This window comes from Mustela nivalis (genome assembly GCF_964662115.1).
Source record: "Mustela nivalis genome assembly, chromosome: 1".
Lineage (NCBI taxonomy): Eukaryota > Metazoa > Chordata > Mammalia > Carnivora > Mustelidae > Mustela > Mustela nivalis.
The window spans coordinates 26,502,547-26,518,593 of record NC_139020.1 but is presented as its reverse complement, the minus strand read 5'-3'; the positions used below and the strand labels follow the sequence as shown (position 1 = coordinate 26,518,593).

Sequence of the window (16,047 nt, the reverse complement as noted above, 5' to 3'; positions counted from 1 at the left end):
TCAACTACTGTCTCCTGTTTATGACACAAGTTGCTTCTATGTAATCAGTTCTCCATGAGGATTTTATAAAGTACCTTACCAGCTCACAGTTTATGTATATATCAAGCCTCTTCTAAATTTTTTGATTGGGATAAACTTTTAATAATATGGATTAGTGATATGTGGAGGCATGTATTTTAATTCTTTCTTTATCTTCTTACTTTTCTTTTTTCCCTTTCTTCCTTCTTACTTTCCCATCTTTTTAGGTTTTAGTTGTTGACTTTTCAAGAAGAATCCCAAGGAATTTTACTTATGCGAAATTATTATGGCTTTTTTTGCCCCTTGCTTGGTTTCTCAATAAGTCTTTTTTAGATACGCTAACGTTTTTGCTGTTTGACTTGAAATTTTTTATGTTCAAAGTTGACCTTAATATGAGCTATTAAAATATAAAATTAAAATTGCATTAAAAATTGTATATATGGGCATTACATTTTTTAAATGCCATAAAACTTAATATAGCTCCACTCATTCTAGTAGCTTTAAAAATGCATTCCGATTAAAAAGAGAACACTTAAAACATACCAATAAAAATGCTGAGCATCTGAAAATCTTAAAATGTCTAAATACTTGGCACTTATTGCTTGAATAACATTCAAGATGGTTCACATATTTTAAATTGTCATAACTCTAATTCTTAAATTAGTCATGCTTTAAAATAGCCTTTATTCTAGTTGCTCTTTTATACTTTGGTATGAAACGCTCACTACTGATAGATATCCTTACTGTTTTAGTTTGATTCCTCTCTTTGACTGTCACAATATTGTAGCCCTGGATAATATTCAAATTTTTCTCAAAAGCTTTTTTCTGGGTAGATGATTTTTGGAAGCTTAAGTCCTTCAAATTTTGAACTTAATTGGTAGAGACTGTTTTGGTATGAAAGGGAAAAGAGGTAGCCATTTTATGATCATTATAATGCCAATTTACACACAACCACATTAAATATCATCATTTCAAAAAACTATGCTCTCGCCATTTGAGGATTCAACTTCACCACAAATTCTCTTATAAGAAAAAGGGTGTGTCTCTGGTAATGGTTATTTATCACTTAGTGGAAAAAAATGCATCATATTTCGTGTACTTAAATTACTGCAGGAATGTTTATTCCCAGTAAAAAATCAAAATGCCCTTAGGATTCTAATATAATCATGTTTAAACTATACCACAGACTTCCCAAGTGCTGACTCATTGGCCTTCTGAAAGTCTAAGCCTGAAAATGGAAGGCACTCAATAAATAGAAAAAATATATATATAAATGAAAATACACATATTTGGTACTATCATGAAAATCCCTTGAACAAGCATAATCTTTAATCTGTAAGTTTCAGTTCCAAATATTGAACAAGTATGGATTGAGACAGGGTATTAACGATCATCTTTCTTTAAATGCTTATTAAGTAAAAATATCTGAATTCTGATATGGCAGTCAGAAATTTAGCTTAGAATATATTTTTACAGGCCTAATTATAATAAAAAATAACCAAAATGTTGGACTTTGAAGTCCTTAAATAAATTGCAGTACTGAACAAATACTAATAATGTTGACTATCACTTTTCACAGTTTCCAATATTTGATATATAAAAAATTTAGATGCCTTTGAAAATTACTTCAAGGGAGAGTACATTTCATCTCATAGATATGCATCTCTTGTATAAATGCAACTCTTCTTACAACTTTTAAATTAGAGTTATTCATGATACCCTAAAAGACTTATAAAGGTAGATTAGTGCTTACTATGTTCATCTCTTTTGCTCATTACCTTAGTGTCATCCTAAAAGAACCAACTGACCTTCAGATGACAGAGACCTATTCTTATATCTGCAGATAACCACATACAATTCCATATGTGAATCAACCAACCAGTCAGCACACATATATGTAATAAGGGTTGGCCATATGTTTCTTACTGAGTTAGATGCTGTGGGATCACTATTGTTTAAAACATGATCTTGCCTTCTGGGGTTTACAACGAAATTGGGAAGACAAGAGTTATAAAATGATAGCAAGTTAATATATAATCTGGATAAACAATAACATGATTAGACCAGACAAGTTTTGAGTGTCTTCATAGAGGCTTATAAAGAAGTAAGGTTAGGGCAAAAATGAATCTGGTCTTTTCTCTCTCTCTCTCTTTTTTTTAAAGATTTATTTATTTATTTGCGAGAGAGTGAGAGAGCAAGCATGTGTGAGCTGGGGAAGGGACAAAGGGAGAGAGAGAGAATCTGGAGCAGACTCCCCACTGAGCATGGGGCCCAATGTGGGACTCTGTCTTACACCCCTGAAATCATGACCTGAGCTGAAACCAAGAGTTGGACACTCAACCAACTGAGTCACCCAGGTGCCCCATAGTGAGTCCATGTTATAAAATTTAGAAAAGTAAAGATATAGACTGTTAATTCCATCCAGTACCCATCTTTTTTTAAACTATTGGTTTTGAGGGTTTTTTCAGTTGTTTTTACATGATCATCACATTATAAGACTTTATTGATTGCCCAGAGTTTCATCATCTGTTTTGTCAGCTTTTATTCAATGTCACTATTGAATAAACTATTAAAGGGCATTGAGAAGATAGTTATTTAACAAAGTTCACTAATTAGCAGAATTATCTGTGTGCACAGAGGAGATTTTATATGATTGTAGAGATTCATTCATTCAATTTATTGAGCACCTATTATATGCCAGGTACTGCACTGGGTGCTGGCAATAAAGAATTAAAGAAAAAAATAAAATTCCCTGCCATTGTGGAATGGAGTCTATATCTTAGTGATCTAAGTTAGTAATAAACAATACAAGTAATTAAAGTATAACTGCACATTAAGTAATAAAAAATAATAAAAAGAAAAAAAATAAAAGCAGGAGGGGGGCATAGAAATGTTAGGGAAAGTCTAGCCACAGCAATTAGACAACAAAAAGAAGAAAAGAATCCTAATTGGTAAGGAAGAAGTAAACCTACCACTATTGGCAGATAACATGATACTCTATATAGAAAAACTGAAAGACTCCACCAAAAAATTGCTAGAAATGATACAAATTCAGTAAAGTCACAAGATACAAAATCAACAGATAGAAATCTAATGTAGCAGCAGAAAGAGAAGTTAAGGAATTAATACCATTTATAATTGTACCCAAAAAAAAAAAAAAAAAGCTAAGAATAACCTAACCAAAAAGGTGAAGACTCTTACTCTGAAAGTAATACTTATACTTTTATACTACTGTAAAACACTGATGAAAGAAATTGAACATAACACAAAGAAATGGAAAGACATTTCATGCTCTTGCATCAGGAAAACATAAATTGTTAAAATATGTACATAACCCAAATCAATCTACACATTCAAGGCAATCCATATCAAAATACCAATAGCATTTTTCACAGAACTAGAACAAAGGATCCTAAAATTTGTATGGAACCACAAAAGACCCTGAATAGTCAAAGCAACCTTGAAAAAGAAAAGCAAAGGTGGAGGCATCATAATTCTTCAAGTTATATTACAAAACTGTAGCAATCAAAACAGTATGGTATGGGCACTAAAATAGACTCATAGATCGATAGAAAGAATAGAAAACCCAGAAATGGATCCACAATTATATGGTCAATTAATCTTTGACAAAGCGGGAAAGAATACCCAATGGGAAAAATACAATCTCTTCAACAAATGGTGTTGGAAAAACAGTACAGCTACATGCAAAAGAATGAAACTCGACCACTTTCTTACACCATACACAAAAATAAATTAGAAATGGATTAAAGATCTAAATGTGAGACTTAAAACCATTAAAATTCTAAATGAGAGCATAGTCAATAACCTCTTTGACATCAGCCATAGCAACTTCTTTTTGGTTATGTCTCCAGAGGCAAGGGAAACAAAAACAAAAATAAACTACTGGGACTTTATCAAATAAAAAGCTTGTTCACAGCAAAGGAAACACTCAACAAAACTAAAAGGCAATGTATGAAATTGGAGAAGATATTTGCAAATGACATATCTATTAAAAGGGTCAATACCCAAAATATATAAAGAACACCCCCAAAATAAATAATCCAATTTAAAAATGGGCAGAAGACATGAATAGAAATTTTTTCCAAAGAAGACATACAGATGGCCAACAGACCCATGACAAGATACTCAACATCACTCTTTATCAGGGAAATACAAATCAAAACTGCAATGAGATATCACCTCACACCTGTCAGAATGGCTAAAATCAACAACACAAGAAACAACTGGTGTTGGTGAGGATGTGGAGAAAGGGGAACCCTCCAATGCCAACTGGTGTAGCCACTGTGGAAAATAGTATGGAGTTTCCTCAAAAATTTTAAAATCAAGCTATCCTACAATCCAGCAATTGAACAACTAGATATTTACACAAAGAATACAAAAACACTAACTCAGAGGGATACATGCACCCAAATATTTATAACAGCCTTATCTACAATAGCTAAACTATGGAAACTGCTCAAGTGTCCATTGATTGATGAATGGATAAAGAAGAAATGATGTATACACAGACATATGCACACATACATATATAATGAAATATTACTCAGCCATAAAAAAGAATGACCTCTTGCCTTTTGCAACAATGTGGATGGAGCTAGAGTATGTTATGCTAAGTGAAATAAGTCAGAGAAAGACAAATAAAACGTGATTTCATGCATATGTGGAATTTAAGAAACAAACAGTTGAGCATAGGAAGGGGAGAGAGAGAGAGAGAGAGAGAGAAACCAAGAAACAGACTATTAACTATAAGAACAAACTTATGGTTACCAGAAAGGGTGGGCAGAGGGAATGGGTGAAACAGATGATGGGGATTTAGGAATGCACCTGTCACGACGAGCACTGGGTCATGTATGGAAGTGTTGAATCAAATATTGTGTATCTGAAATTAATATTACACTATATGTTAAAAATTTAAAGGGGCACCTGGGTGGCTCAGTGGGTTAAAGTCTCTGCCTTCGGCTCAGGTCATGATCTCAGGGTTCTGGGATCAAGCCCCGCATCAGGTTCTCTGCTCAGCAGGAAGCCTTCTTCCTCCATCTGCCTCTCTGCCTATTTGCGATCTCTGTCAAATAAATAAATAAACTCTTAAAAAAAAATAAAATAAAGAAATAAAAGCTAAAAAAAAAAAAAAACACTGGGTACAAAAGAAAAAAGAAAAAACAAAAAAAAAAAAAAAGTAAAAAACAAAATAAGAAATGTTAGGAGGAGGATAAAAATTGTAGCCAGGTTAGCCAGTGAGGGCCTCACTGAGGAGACAACTCGAGTAGAAATCTGGAAAATGTGAAGGGCTAGTCATTTGAATGGGGGAACATTCCAGGAAAGAGGAACAGAAGGCTTTTGCTTTACTGCAAGTGGCTGCCCACAAAAGTTTTGCATTCACCTTTCAAAGCGGAGAGTAGGGAGTAAGAAGCAAACACTCATTGCCTGGAGAAGAAAGAAGGCCTAACTTTGCTTAGCACAACCTCTTATTTTTGTATTCTAAATTATATGGTCTCATATCTAAAAATTCCACTATTTTGAATTAAATGCTGTTGCATTCCAACCATCAAACTTATACTAAGAGCGTTTTCTAGAGACTATGACAATAATATTTCTTCCTTGTGAGTTTGCTTTGTATCGTAAAAGCAAAGATTAACTAAAAGGATGAGAGAAAATATGTAAAAGCAACCTGGAAAGAGTTGGAGTGAGATGATCAGATGTCACTTATTAGGAACAAGAACAAGGAAATCCATCATTTACCTCTAGGTCTCGGATATTCTGAAAACATTTCACTTTCTAAATAGATGGGCCTCTCCCAGTTAAGTAAATTATTATTTGTGTGGGAGGACCTGATTATAGAGATCTGTTAGCATAGGCTGTTGAAGATTTTTGTTGTTGTTGTTGTTGTTGTTTTTGTTTTTAATTACTGATAAACCCCTAAAAGGAAAAATTGTATTAAAACATACCCTAGGGGCGCCTGGGTGGCTCAGCAGGTTAAAGCCTCTGCCTTCGGGTCAGGTCATGATCCCAGAGTCCTGTGATCAAGCCCCACATCGGGCTCTCTGCTCAGCAGGGAGCCTGCTTCCTCCTCTCTCTGACTGCCTCTCTGCCTACTTGTGTTTTCTGTCTATCAAATAAATAAATAAAATCTTTAAAAAAAAATACCCATGCCTTTTGTGAAGGGTATAAAATGCCTGCCTTACGTTTGGCAGTTCTGTTGTATACATGAGAAAGGATGATCTTAATATTTAATTGAGGGGACTGTGAAGCAAAAATAATTATGACTATGTAACTAGCCTGATGAAAGTGCCAAAAAGTCTTAGCTAACATAGTATGATTAAGAAATATAATGACAGGGGGCCTGTGTGGCTCAGTCCTTTGGTTCTGGTCATGATCCCGGAGTCCCGGGATCAAGTCCTGCATCAGGCTCCCAGCTCCACAGGGAGTCAAAAAAAGGAAATACAGTGACAGATAGTTAAACAGCTTTAACCTCAATCCCTATTACATTCACAAAATATAAACATCTCTGTGAAACAATCTGATAACTATACATTGGCATGCAAAGTCATTCCATCTATGTGTGATAGACTTAAAATGAGGGGAAACAATGATGCCATCTGGTGCAATTTTCAAATATGTGTTCTCTGGAACACTTGTATCACTAGATTTCTGTTGGGTTTGTGTAACAATTTGTGTTATCTTCCTCTTCATTAAGTGCTGTGTTTCTCATTAGCATGATCAATGTTCTGATAATTCCTGTAGCAAAGATATCTGATTAATCTTCCTTAACCCAGTGTTTACCAAACTTACTTACTGAGGGAACATTTTTTTACATCACACCAATTAACATGTTCTGGGACTAATGTTTTATAGAGGAGAGTTGCTTTTAAAGTACCATAGCAGTTGCTGCTAGAATTAAATCCCTATCCAATCAACAAAGAAGTTTTCAGGTTTGTAAAAGCCCAGTGGACAACTTGATGTTGGGTCATGCTCCCTGTAGGCAATCTGAATTACTGACCTTTAGAAGTGGGCAGTGTTTTATAAGTGTCTACTTATAAAACAGGGCCCCTGGAACATACTTTAAGATCCAGTATCTTTGGAATTTGTTAGTACCACTTTGGAGTGGACAACTAAATGGTGTATTTCATACTTTGGTTACTATGAAAATATGTTGAATTCAGGGACAGAAAGGTATTGAGCAGTATTTAATGGTACTGGTCCTAAACATGATAGGGGCCAGCATTTACTTGCAAAATGTAATTTTCTGGGAGCCCCAAGGGCTCATTAAGGCCCCAACTATCATGTTCACTCTTTATCATTCAATGAAATTCCACCGCAGGACTCTTCCCCTTCTTATTTGAATTAGATAATCAAAATAACGCTGTAATTTTCTTTAAGATTTTTAAAAATTTATTTGAAAAAGAGAGAGAGAGAGCACACAGCAGGGGGGAACAGGAGAAAGAGAAGCAGCCTCCCCTCAGAGCAGGGAGTCCAATGTGGGACTCGATCCCAGGAGCCTAGGATTATGACCTGAGCCAAAGGCAGGCAGATGCTTAACCAGCTAAACCACCCAAAGCACCGCAACCCTGTAATTTTGTATTTTATGACTTTGCTTAGGCCTTTTCTCTTCCCCAAATGCTTTTTTTTTCCCTTTATGTCTCAGTCACTACACATTAGAATCATCTGCTGCCTTCAAATGATCCTGTCTCCCTAGAACCTCTCCTTATTTTCTCCAAGGTGGACAGCTACTTGTCCAGGCCTTTGCAAAGTAATCCAAATGTTCCTCCTTTCCTTCTGTCTTAACAGGACGGAGCTTGCCTCTTTGTTTTAACACACTCTACGAAATATTGCTGTTGGGAAACGTGTGTAATAGTCTACCAACACTGATGAGGCACTCCTGTAATCAGAGACCCTGTTTTGCTTATGATAAATAGTGTCTTTCACAGAGTACATACTCAAAATTAAATGGGATGGCAACTTCAAAATTGGCCTTTATCATCTTCTTCAGATTAGGAAACTCACATAGAAACCACATTGAAAACCCCATTCTGAGTTTCTATTTATTAGTTTACATACTGAGAAATACACAGACTAGTTCACATGTAGACAAGGAATTTCTTTCTCTCAGACCCAGGTATTTTTAGTATATTTCCCCCACCTCCCCCCGCCCCCAGTTTGAAGGTCACAGACAGTTTACCTTTCTATAATTAGATGAGGAGGAAAAAGAAAATGAAGAACTTACTGGTAGCAGGAAGAAGCAAGAGTATTTTAGGGTCTAGCGTTTGATGAGATAGATGTTCAGTTACTATGTGTTTGCGTCACTTTTCCACGATGGAACATATGGCGAAGACTTGGGAACATGCATGGGAGCCATAATTTGCTTGAAGGGTGGCTGTTGCCAGAGGAGTTGGCTGTGCTGTGCCCTAGACAAATGGGGTGCTGGTCTGTTCCCATAGATCTTCATCATAAGGAGGGCACTGCCATGTGCTCTCAGCCAGAGTCTCTTGTCCAAGGTTCCTGGTTTGGTTGACAACCTGCTCAATACAACTTTGATCAACACAGATGGAGATAGGATGACTGTTTTCTGCGGGAGGAACCTCGTGGTGAGCACTGAAGGGACAAGTAGCCAATTTGTTTATAACACCAGGATGATTCTTTCTGCCTTTGATAAGATGATAAGGAAACCTGCTGGCCCAGATCTGTGTTTTTTTTTTTTATCGGAGGCCCATTGTCATTGCTTTTCCGTGTGGGGGGAATTGATGTAAGTTTCATCCATTTTGTAAATGAAGGAGCTGAATCCAAGTGCTCAGTGGAGTCACAATAAGACAGAAAGTCTTATTTTTCTTCTTTGTAGATGTTTTGACTTGTGTTAGGCCTTTGAAAGATTTATAATGATATTGTATTCCAGAGCTCTGTACGTCTCTGTTGATAGGACTATTCATCTTTTATCAAAAATATTTTTTAAATATGAAGCACATTTTTTAGTCACACACATTACATTTTTTTTTCTCTTACTAATCAGTAGACAGGTAGTATCAGACAGCTTGAGACACTGAAATTTAATTGTTCAAAGTGATCTATTCTTTGACGTGGCTGGAAAATCTTGGGGCTGACATATCACATATCACATATCACATAATACATATCACACAGAAACCACATTTAAAATGTGGTTCTTCAATTGATATCGTTAAAGTTTTGTTGTTGTTATTATTGTTTTTAATGTATCTGTCTTCCTATTCACTCATTTTCAAGTATGCCTTTTCCTTTGGAAAACTGCCCTGTCATGCTTTTTATTTATTTATTTTTTTTACTAACTCCGCTCATTTTGACCATTTCCGGCCTTGATGGACCAATTTACCCAAGTCAGTCTGCCGTCTAGTTTCTCTCCCCACCACTCCATTGAGCCTGTGCCATCCAAGAGTGCACATGACTTTCTAAAAGTTGAATTTGCTGCTTTATGCATCATCTGACTATGTTGGTCACTCTCTTCTTTTATGAAATACTTACCTTTTTACAATAGCAGAGGTTACTCTCTCTCGGTTCTCTTGCTGCTTCCCAGGAGGTTTTTGTTTGTTTGTTTGTTTGTTTTTGTTTTTTTTTTTCTTATTTGCATCTTCTCTTACTTGTGCTTAAATATAGGCATTCCATGAGACTGTTCTCTATCCACACCAAGGCATGCGCTCTGGGCTAACTCAAGGCTCCCAGAGCTTCAGTTCACATCTTTGTGCGGTGACTCAGTCTTTACCTCAGATTTAGATACCCATTCTGAGATTTAGATCTGAATTTCCCATAGATACTTCAAACTCAGTTAGCCGTCAAGCTAAAATCATTAACTCCCCCTTGAACTTCTTCTTTCTCCTACTCCCTCCCCTGGACTTGGACGGGAGTGGGGGGGTGGGGGGTGGTTGGGGGTGAAATCCCTTATTAGATTCTCCCATCATCCTTCATCCTCTGCTTCCTAACCCATGCTACTCTCTTGATCTGGTTCGTTCTCCTTCTCTCTTCCCATGTTTTACGTGCTTTTTTTTTTTCCATTTCAGTACAGTTGAAATTGTACCTCGGTGATGCCTACCCTGAGCAACTCAAAAATAATTAAAAGACTCTCATGTTTATAATTTATTTCATTATTTCATGTTTTATCACTAGTTGTAGACATGTCTGTATTGCTTTCCTCTTTGGATTGTAAATCCCTCAAGTGACGCTGGTGGCCCTCATAAACCAGCCCAGTGCCTACTTACATTCTGATTTGTTGAATTGACTTAAAATGAACCACCCCTGGTTTGCTGCTATTGTTGCTATGTTTATTTGTTCTGTTTTATTTTGCTTAGTGGCCTTGCAAGCAGCATGCTCCTCTCAAGGATAATAATGCTACATTGTAACACAGAAGCCATTCTCTTTCCTTCCTCCTTCCTTTTCTCCTCCCTTCCTCCATCTCTCCCTTTTTCCCTTTCTTCATAATATGGGCAGGAAAAATAAGAATGAAAGCAGCTGACAGTCTCTAAGACATCATTGACTCCCTCTCAGTTACTCAGGGCGATATCTCGGGCAGTTCTGAAGGTAAAACTTTTTATCAAACCCAATATGCTGAGGCAGAAAACATAATCACATTATTTGCAATTTACTCTTGCTCCCTTAGTGATCTGCAGATCAAAAGGTATCTGTTCCAACACTTCATTTCTGAAACTTACTGTTGTGTTTGTTTAATTCATCTAATTAGGACCTCTTAGCACGTCAAATGGGTGCTTTAAAAAAACAACATCACCCATCTGTTAGCCTAGGGACAAAAGAATAAATGCAAATTTAGCACTTTTGAAAGGTGAATCCTCACATTTTGATGTCTTGACAGCATTCAATAAAAATCAAGTGCTCTTAGACATAAGCTACAAATTTCCTGATTGTTTCTGGATCCAAATCACTTAATAAATATAAAAAGTAGTTTTTAGGGGCGCCTGCGTGGCTCAGTGGTTTAAAGCCTCTGCCTTCGGCTCAGGTCATGATCCCAGGATCCTGGGATTGAGCCCCGCATCGGGTTCTCTGTTCAGCGAGGAGCCTGCTTCTCCCTCTCTCTCTGCCTGTCTCTCTGCCTACTTGTGACCTCTGTCTGTCAAATAAATAAATAAAATCTTAAAAAAAAGAAAGTAGTTTTTAAAAATTGACCATTTTCTGAGGGAAATACATATGTTTATGCATAAGTCCAATCTTTTATAATATAAAAATACCTTTCAGGAGCTTGTTGCTGCTTCTGAGATAAAGAAAATTCACCATGTCAAGATTTAAACATAGAAGAGAAGGAAATACGCAAAATGGTAAGTGACTTGCAAATAGACCAGAGCAGCGCATTTTCTAATGCACCATTGTGTAGTTACCATTTGTAAGCTGCACACATACAAAATACGTACTTTCTTTTTTAAGTTTTTTGATGAATCTCTGTACTGTTTTCCAGACTGGCTGTGCCCACTTACATTCCCACAGCAGTGCATAAAGGTGTCCTTCCCCCCACATCCTTGCCAACACTGTTTCTTGTCTTTTTTGATACAAGCTGTTTTGACTTGTGTGAGATACTTTGTTGTGGATTTGACTTGCATTTTCCTGATGATTAGTGATGCTGAACATCTCTTCATGTATCCATTGGTCTTCTGTGTATCTTCTTTAAAAAAATGTCTATTCAGGTCCTCCATTTATTTTTAATCAGATTATTTGTTTACTTGGAGTAAGTTCTTTATATATTTTGGATATTAACCCCTTATCAGATATATGATTTGCTGTGGAGTGTCCTCAGAAAACTAAAAATAGAAATAACATGCGGATCCAGTTAATTCTACTTCTGGATATTTACCTGAAGAAAATGAAAATAGTGATTCAAAAAGATACATGCACCCCTGTATTTATTGAAGTGTTATTTATAGTGGTAAAGATATGGAAGCAACCTAAATGTCTATTGATAGGATGAATGGATAAAGAAGATGTGGTATACATGCACAATGGATTACGACTCAGCCATTAAAAAAACAATGAATTTTTACAATTCACAACATGGGTGAACTTTGAAGCTATTACGCTAAGTGAAATAAGTCAAATGGAGAAAGACTAATATCATATGATTTCACTTATATGTGGTGTTTAAGAAAATGAAACAAATAACAGAAAGAGAAACAGATTCATAGAGACAAACTAGTGGCTGCCAGAGAGGTTGAGGGTCGGGGTGGGGAAGGCAAAATAGATGAAGGGAAGAGGCACAAACTTCCAGGTATAAAAAAAAGTAAACTTGGGGCTGAAAGGTACAGTATAAGGAATATAGTCAATGATATCGTAATAAGAGTATGGTAACGAATAGTAACTACATTTATCACGGTATTCCGTAATGTATATAATCATCAAATCACTGTTGTATACCTGAAACTAGTATAATACTATATATTAATTAAGTTATACTATCCTTCAATTAAAATGTAGATAAATAAATAAATAAATAAAATATAGACTTCTGTTAGTCACTGCTGCAAGCCATTATGAAATAATGACATTTTGAGTTGAATTTTGTCCACTCCTATAAACTTCTTTTGATAAACTTGTATAAAAGACACTTGATTTTTTTTTTAAGATTTTATTTATTTATTTATTTGGAAGAGATTGAGAGTGAGAGAGAGAGAAAGCATGAGCAGGGGGAAGAGGTAGAAAGAGAAGCAGACTCCTAGCTGATCAGGAACCTTGATGTGGAACTCTATCCCAGGCCCCTGGGATCATGACCTGAGCAGAAGGCAGACGCTTACCCGACTGAACCACCCAGACACCTGATTTTAACTTTGATTTTTAATCAGGGAGAATTCAAGATTGCTTGTATGCCTAGGACACACATATTTGCGTTCTTTATACCATGGAATTTTTTAAGGTGACATTTAAGACCATAGCCCTGGTTTATAAAATAGCAGGCAGAGACTACAATTTCTTAAAATTCAGTAATTGTTTTAGGTTATTCAAACTATTCAACATAAACATGCAACAGTTACATAAATAAATCTTAATACTTAAAGGGCTTTTTATTAGTTTATCAAAGCAAGTTATTTTGACTTAGTTTATAAGAATCACTTGTGCCTTAGGTTGTTTTCTTTTCTTGCTGTGTTTTCTCTAGTGGATATTAGAAACATATTGCATAAGGCTTCTTTTTTCTTCTTATTCCATTCAGAAGAACGTCTCTAGAGTCTCCCAGAGAATGAGTGATAGAGGGTTGAAAGCGCATAGGAAGGATAAGAGAAGAGAGTTCCGGAGTCATTTCTGGAGCTCTAGTGTAGGCATGCTACTGGCTTTGGTCTCTGCCTAGCCCCACTGTCATCCTACCCCATCCAGTGCCCAAGAAAGTGCTGGTCTAGGGTGACCTGATGGCACAAACTAGATTTTTCCACTAGTCAAATTTGAAAACCCATTTCGAGGTCCAACTTTATTTTGTTAGTGCCATGCTTTTAGACTAGAACTCCTTAAGTTGGGATCAAAGAATAAGCTTTATATAAAATAATCAGTAATCCCTCTGAAATTATATGCAATGTAGTGTATGTATATCTTTTTTCCCGCCCTTTGGAGGCAGCCAGTGGGTTTTATTAATTTTCCAAAGGTCTTTATGACACACAAGAATTTTTTTATCTAACATGGTTCTACTAATTTAGAACCGAGATGATAAAAATAAACATTTTAAAGAAATATATACATATATATGTATATTATATATATAATATACATATATATTATTATTCCAGGTGATACTGGCTATAAAATTTGTAACCTCATGACTTCTTTTAATTATAAATGCTTTTAGTGGAATAAAAACTCCAAAAGTTTTATTGGTATGTTCCCATTCCTCAATCTCTAAACTCTGAACCAAATTTGATTAATTATTTTTATAAAGAAAAAATATATAAAGCTCCATTCAGATTTGTTTTATAGTTACTTTACAAACTCTTACATAAATTTTTACCACCCTATGGCTAAATCTATATTTTTAAAAGCCATCTATTATATTTTTCATCTATTATTCTTTAAATATTCTGCTAATACTGGCATCTATTACATGAATGTTGATCTCTATTTCCTCCAGACTTTTGTTTTTGTTTCTTTGCTTTATTTGTTTGTTTTTGCCTGTAGTTATAAATAGAAAAACCAGCTCTGACCCAGTCATAATTTTTCTTCATCTTAGCTTGAGACTTGGGAAATTATTTGTTCTGCCTCCTGCATAATATCCCTTTCCTTGAAAATGTGGACATTGCCTCCCACTTCCACTTACACTAATGAAAATATTGATTCTTTGGTATTCCAGCAAAATATTTTGTTCTCACTAAACTCTATTAACAAAGATTCTCAGTCTGTGTCTGTGCCAGTTGATAATTAATATTATTCTTTTCATTAAATATGCCAGATAAAATGGAGTAGCCCAGATAGTTTGGTAATTTTTTTGGTGGTGGGAGAGGGGAGGTTATCTTGGCTTTTGATGAGCTCAAGAAGACTTCCCATGCCAGCACATGTCCCCATTTGATGGTGAATGGGCTCCCCACCTAGAAGATACCTGAAACCTATTGGCTTTAGTCATTGCACAGAAGTATTCTTGTGATATTTTTTTCTTCTCTTAGCGAATCTTTTTTCCAGAAGAAAAAGTTGAAATTTAATAAGATCAATGTGGAAAGCCAAAAGTTGCTCTGAGTTGTAATGTTGTTTCTCATCCAGATGCTTGTCTCTTCTGCCCAGCTGCAAAATTCCTTTGTACACAGGGGTCTCTTTAATGCCAAGGGGGGATCAGCAAAAAGGAGAAGAAAATATAGCTGATGCTGCATGAAAGAGCCCATGTACACAGACTCCTTCAGTGAGTTTTCCTTAGAATCGTTGGGGGAATGCTTTGCCTAACCACCTATCCCAATATTTAGGATTTATTTTTAAGATGGTCAGTTAATATTTCTTGAACATAAACATTTGGCCAGAGTAGCTGGAATTTTGAGTTTATTAAATTTTTACATACTTAACTATGGTCTACAGGGTATTATAAACTCAACCATTTGGCTTTACATCTACTTTCTTTCCCCTCCTCCAAGTAGTATGAAATGTATGAGAAGTAATGAAAAAGTGCTTTTCCCAAATCCTCTGTATCTCATTTATTCCAGATAATAGAGAAAAATATGCAGCAATATATATATATATATATATATATATATATATATATATATGATGAAACACACTAGTTTATAAGCTTGAATTTCTAGGAAAATTAAACAGAAGTGGTAATGAGTTGGGACTTAGGTTTCTAAATACATAAGGTAATACATATTAATGTGTGAAAATCTAGCTTGAGAAAAAAGCCCAAACATTATGGAGTAGTTAGATGACTTATAAGACACCGTACTATGGAATATTGAGTAAATTTTAAGAAAGACTATGCTAGGACTATATGTTCTGGCTTGAAAACTTTTCCATGATATATTTTGGGGGTAAATGAGATAAATTATAGCATATGTATGATGAGATCACTTTTCTGACAGAAGAAAAAAACTATCAATCTTACATTATAGCTACATGTACATGTAGAGAAAGAACTATAATTTTAGTCCATTTGTTTTACATAAAGAAAAATGCGTATGTATTTATTCATACAGTGAAATGTCTTGAAAACTCCCAGGTTACTAGTTAGAGATAACAGAGGAATGGAATGATAGAGAAGCGAAAGAATGTCCTCTTTATTTTCTTCTTTATATACATCTATATCACTAGATTTCTCCAACCTCAACAAGGTTTTACTTTTATAATTTAAAACATTCAGCTATGATATTTATTGAACAATTATTCAAATGTCTCATTTGTCTGGCCTGCTAATAGTATTCTGCTTAGCAACATATTTTGGAAAGTCCCAAACAATTTATTCAATAGAAACAAATGAAATAATACTGGGTTGGAGCTACATTATTAGATAACATAAAGCTTTAATCTGCTAAGAATTGATGTTATATTTTTCTCTTCCAATTTCATAGCAATCAGGGTGACTCGTTTTCTCTT

General features: G+C 35.4%; 1 protein-coding gene across 3 annotated transcripts in view; it reads left to right on the top strand.

Annotated features, from left to right (window-relative positions):
- LOC309843691 (uncharacterized protein) overlaps positions 1–16,047 on the top strand; it is a 560,969-nt gene that overhangs the window by 292,404 nt on the left and 252,518 nt on the right. Inside the window, exon 3 of one of the 3 annotated variants that reach the window (XR_014300283.1) lies at positions 11,248–11,327. The exons of the other annotated variants lie outside the window; for them this stretch is intronic. The gene's annotated coding sequence lies outside the window, so the exon portion shown is untranslated. The remainder of the gene's footprint in view (positions 1–11,247; positions 11,328–16,047) is intronic. 3 annotated transcript variants of the gene reach the window in all.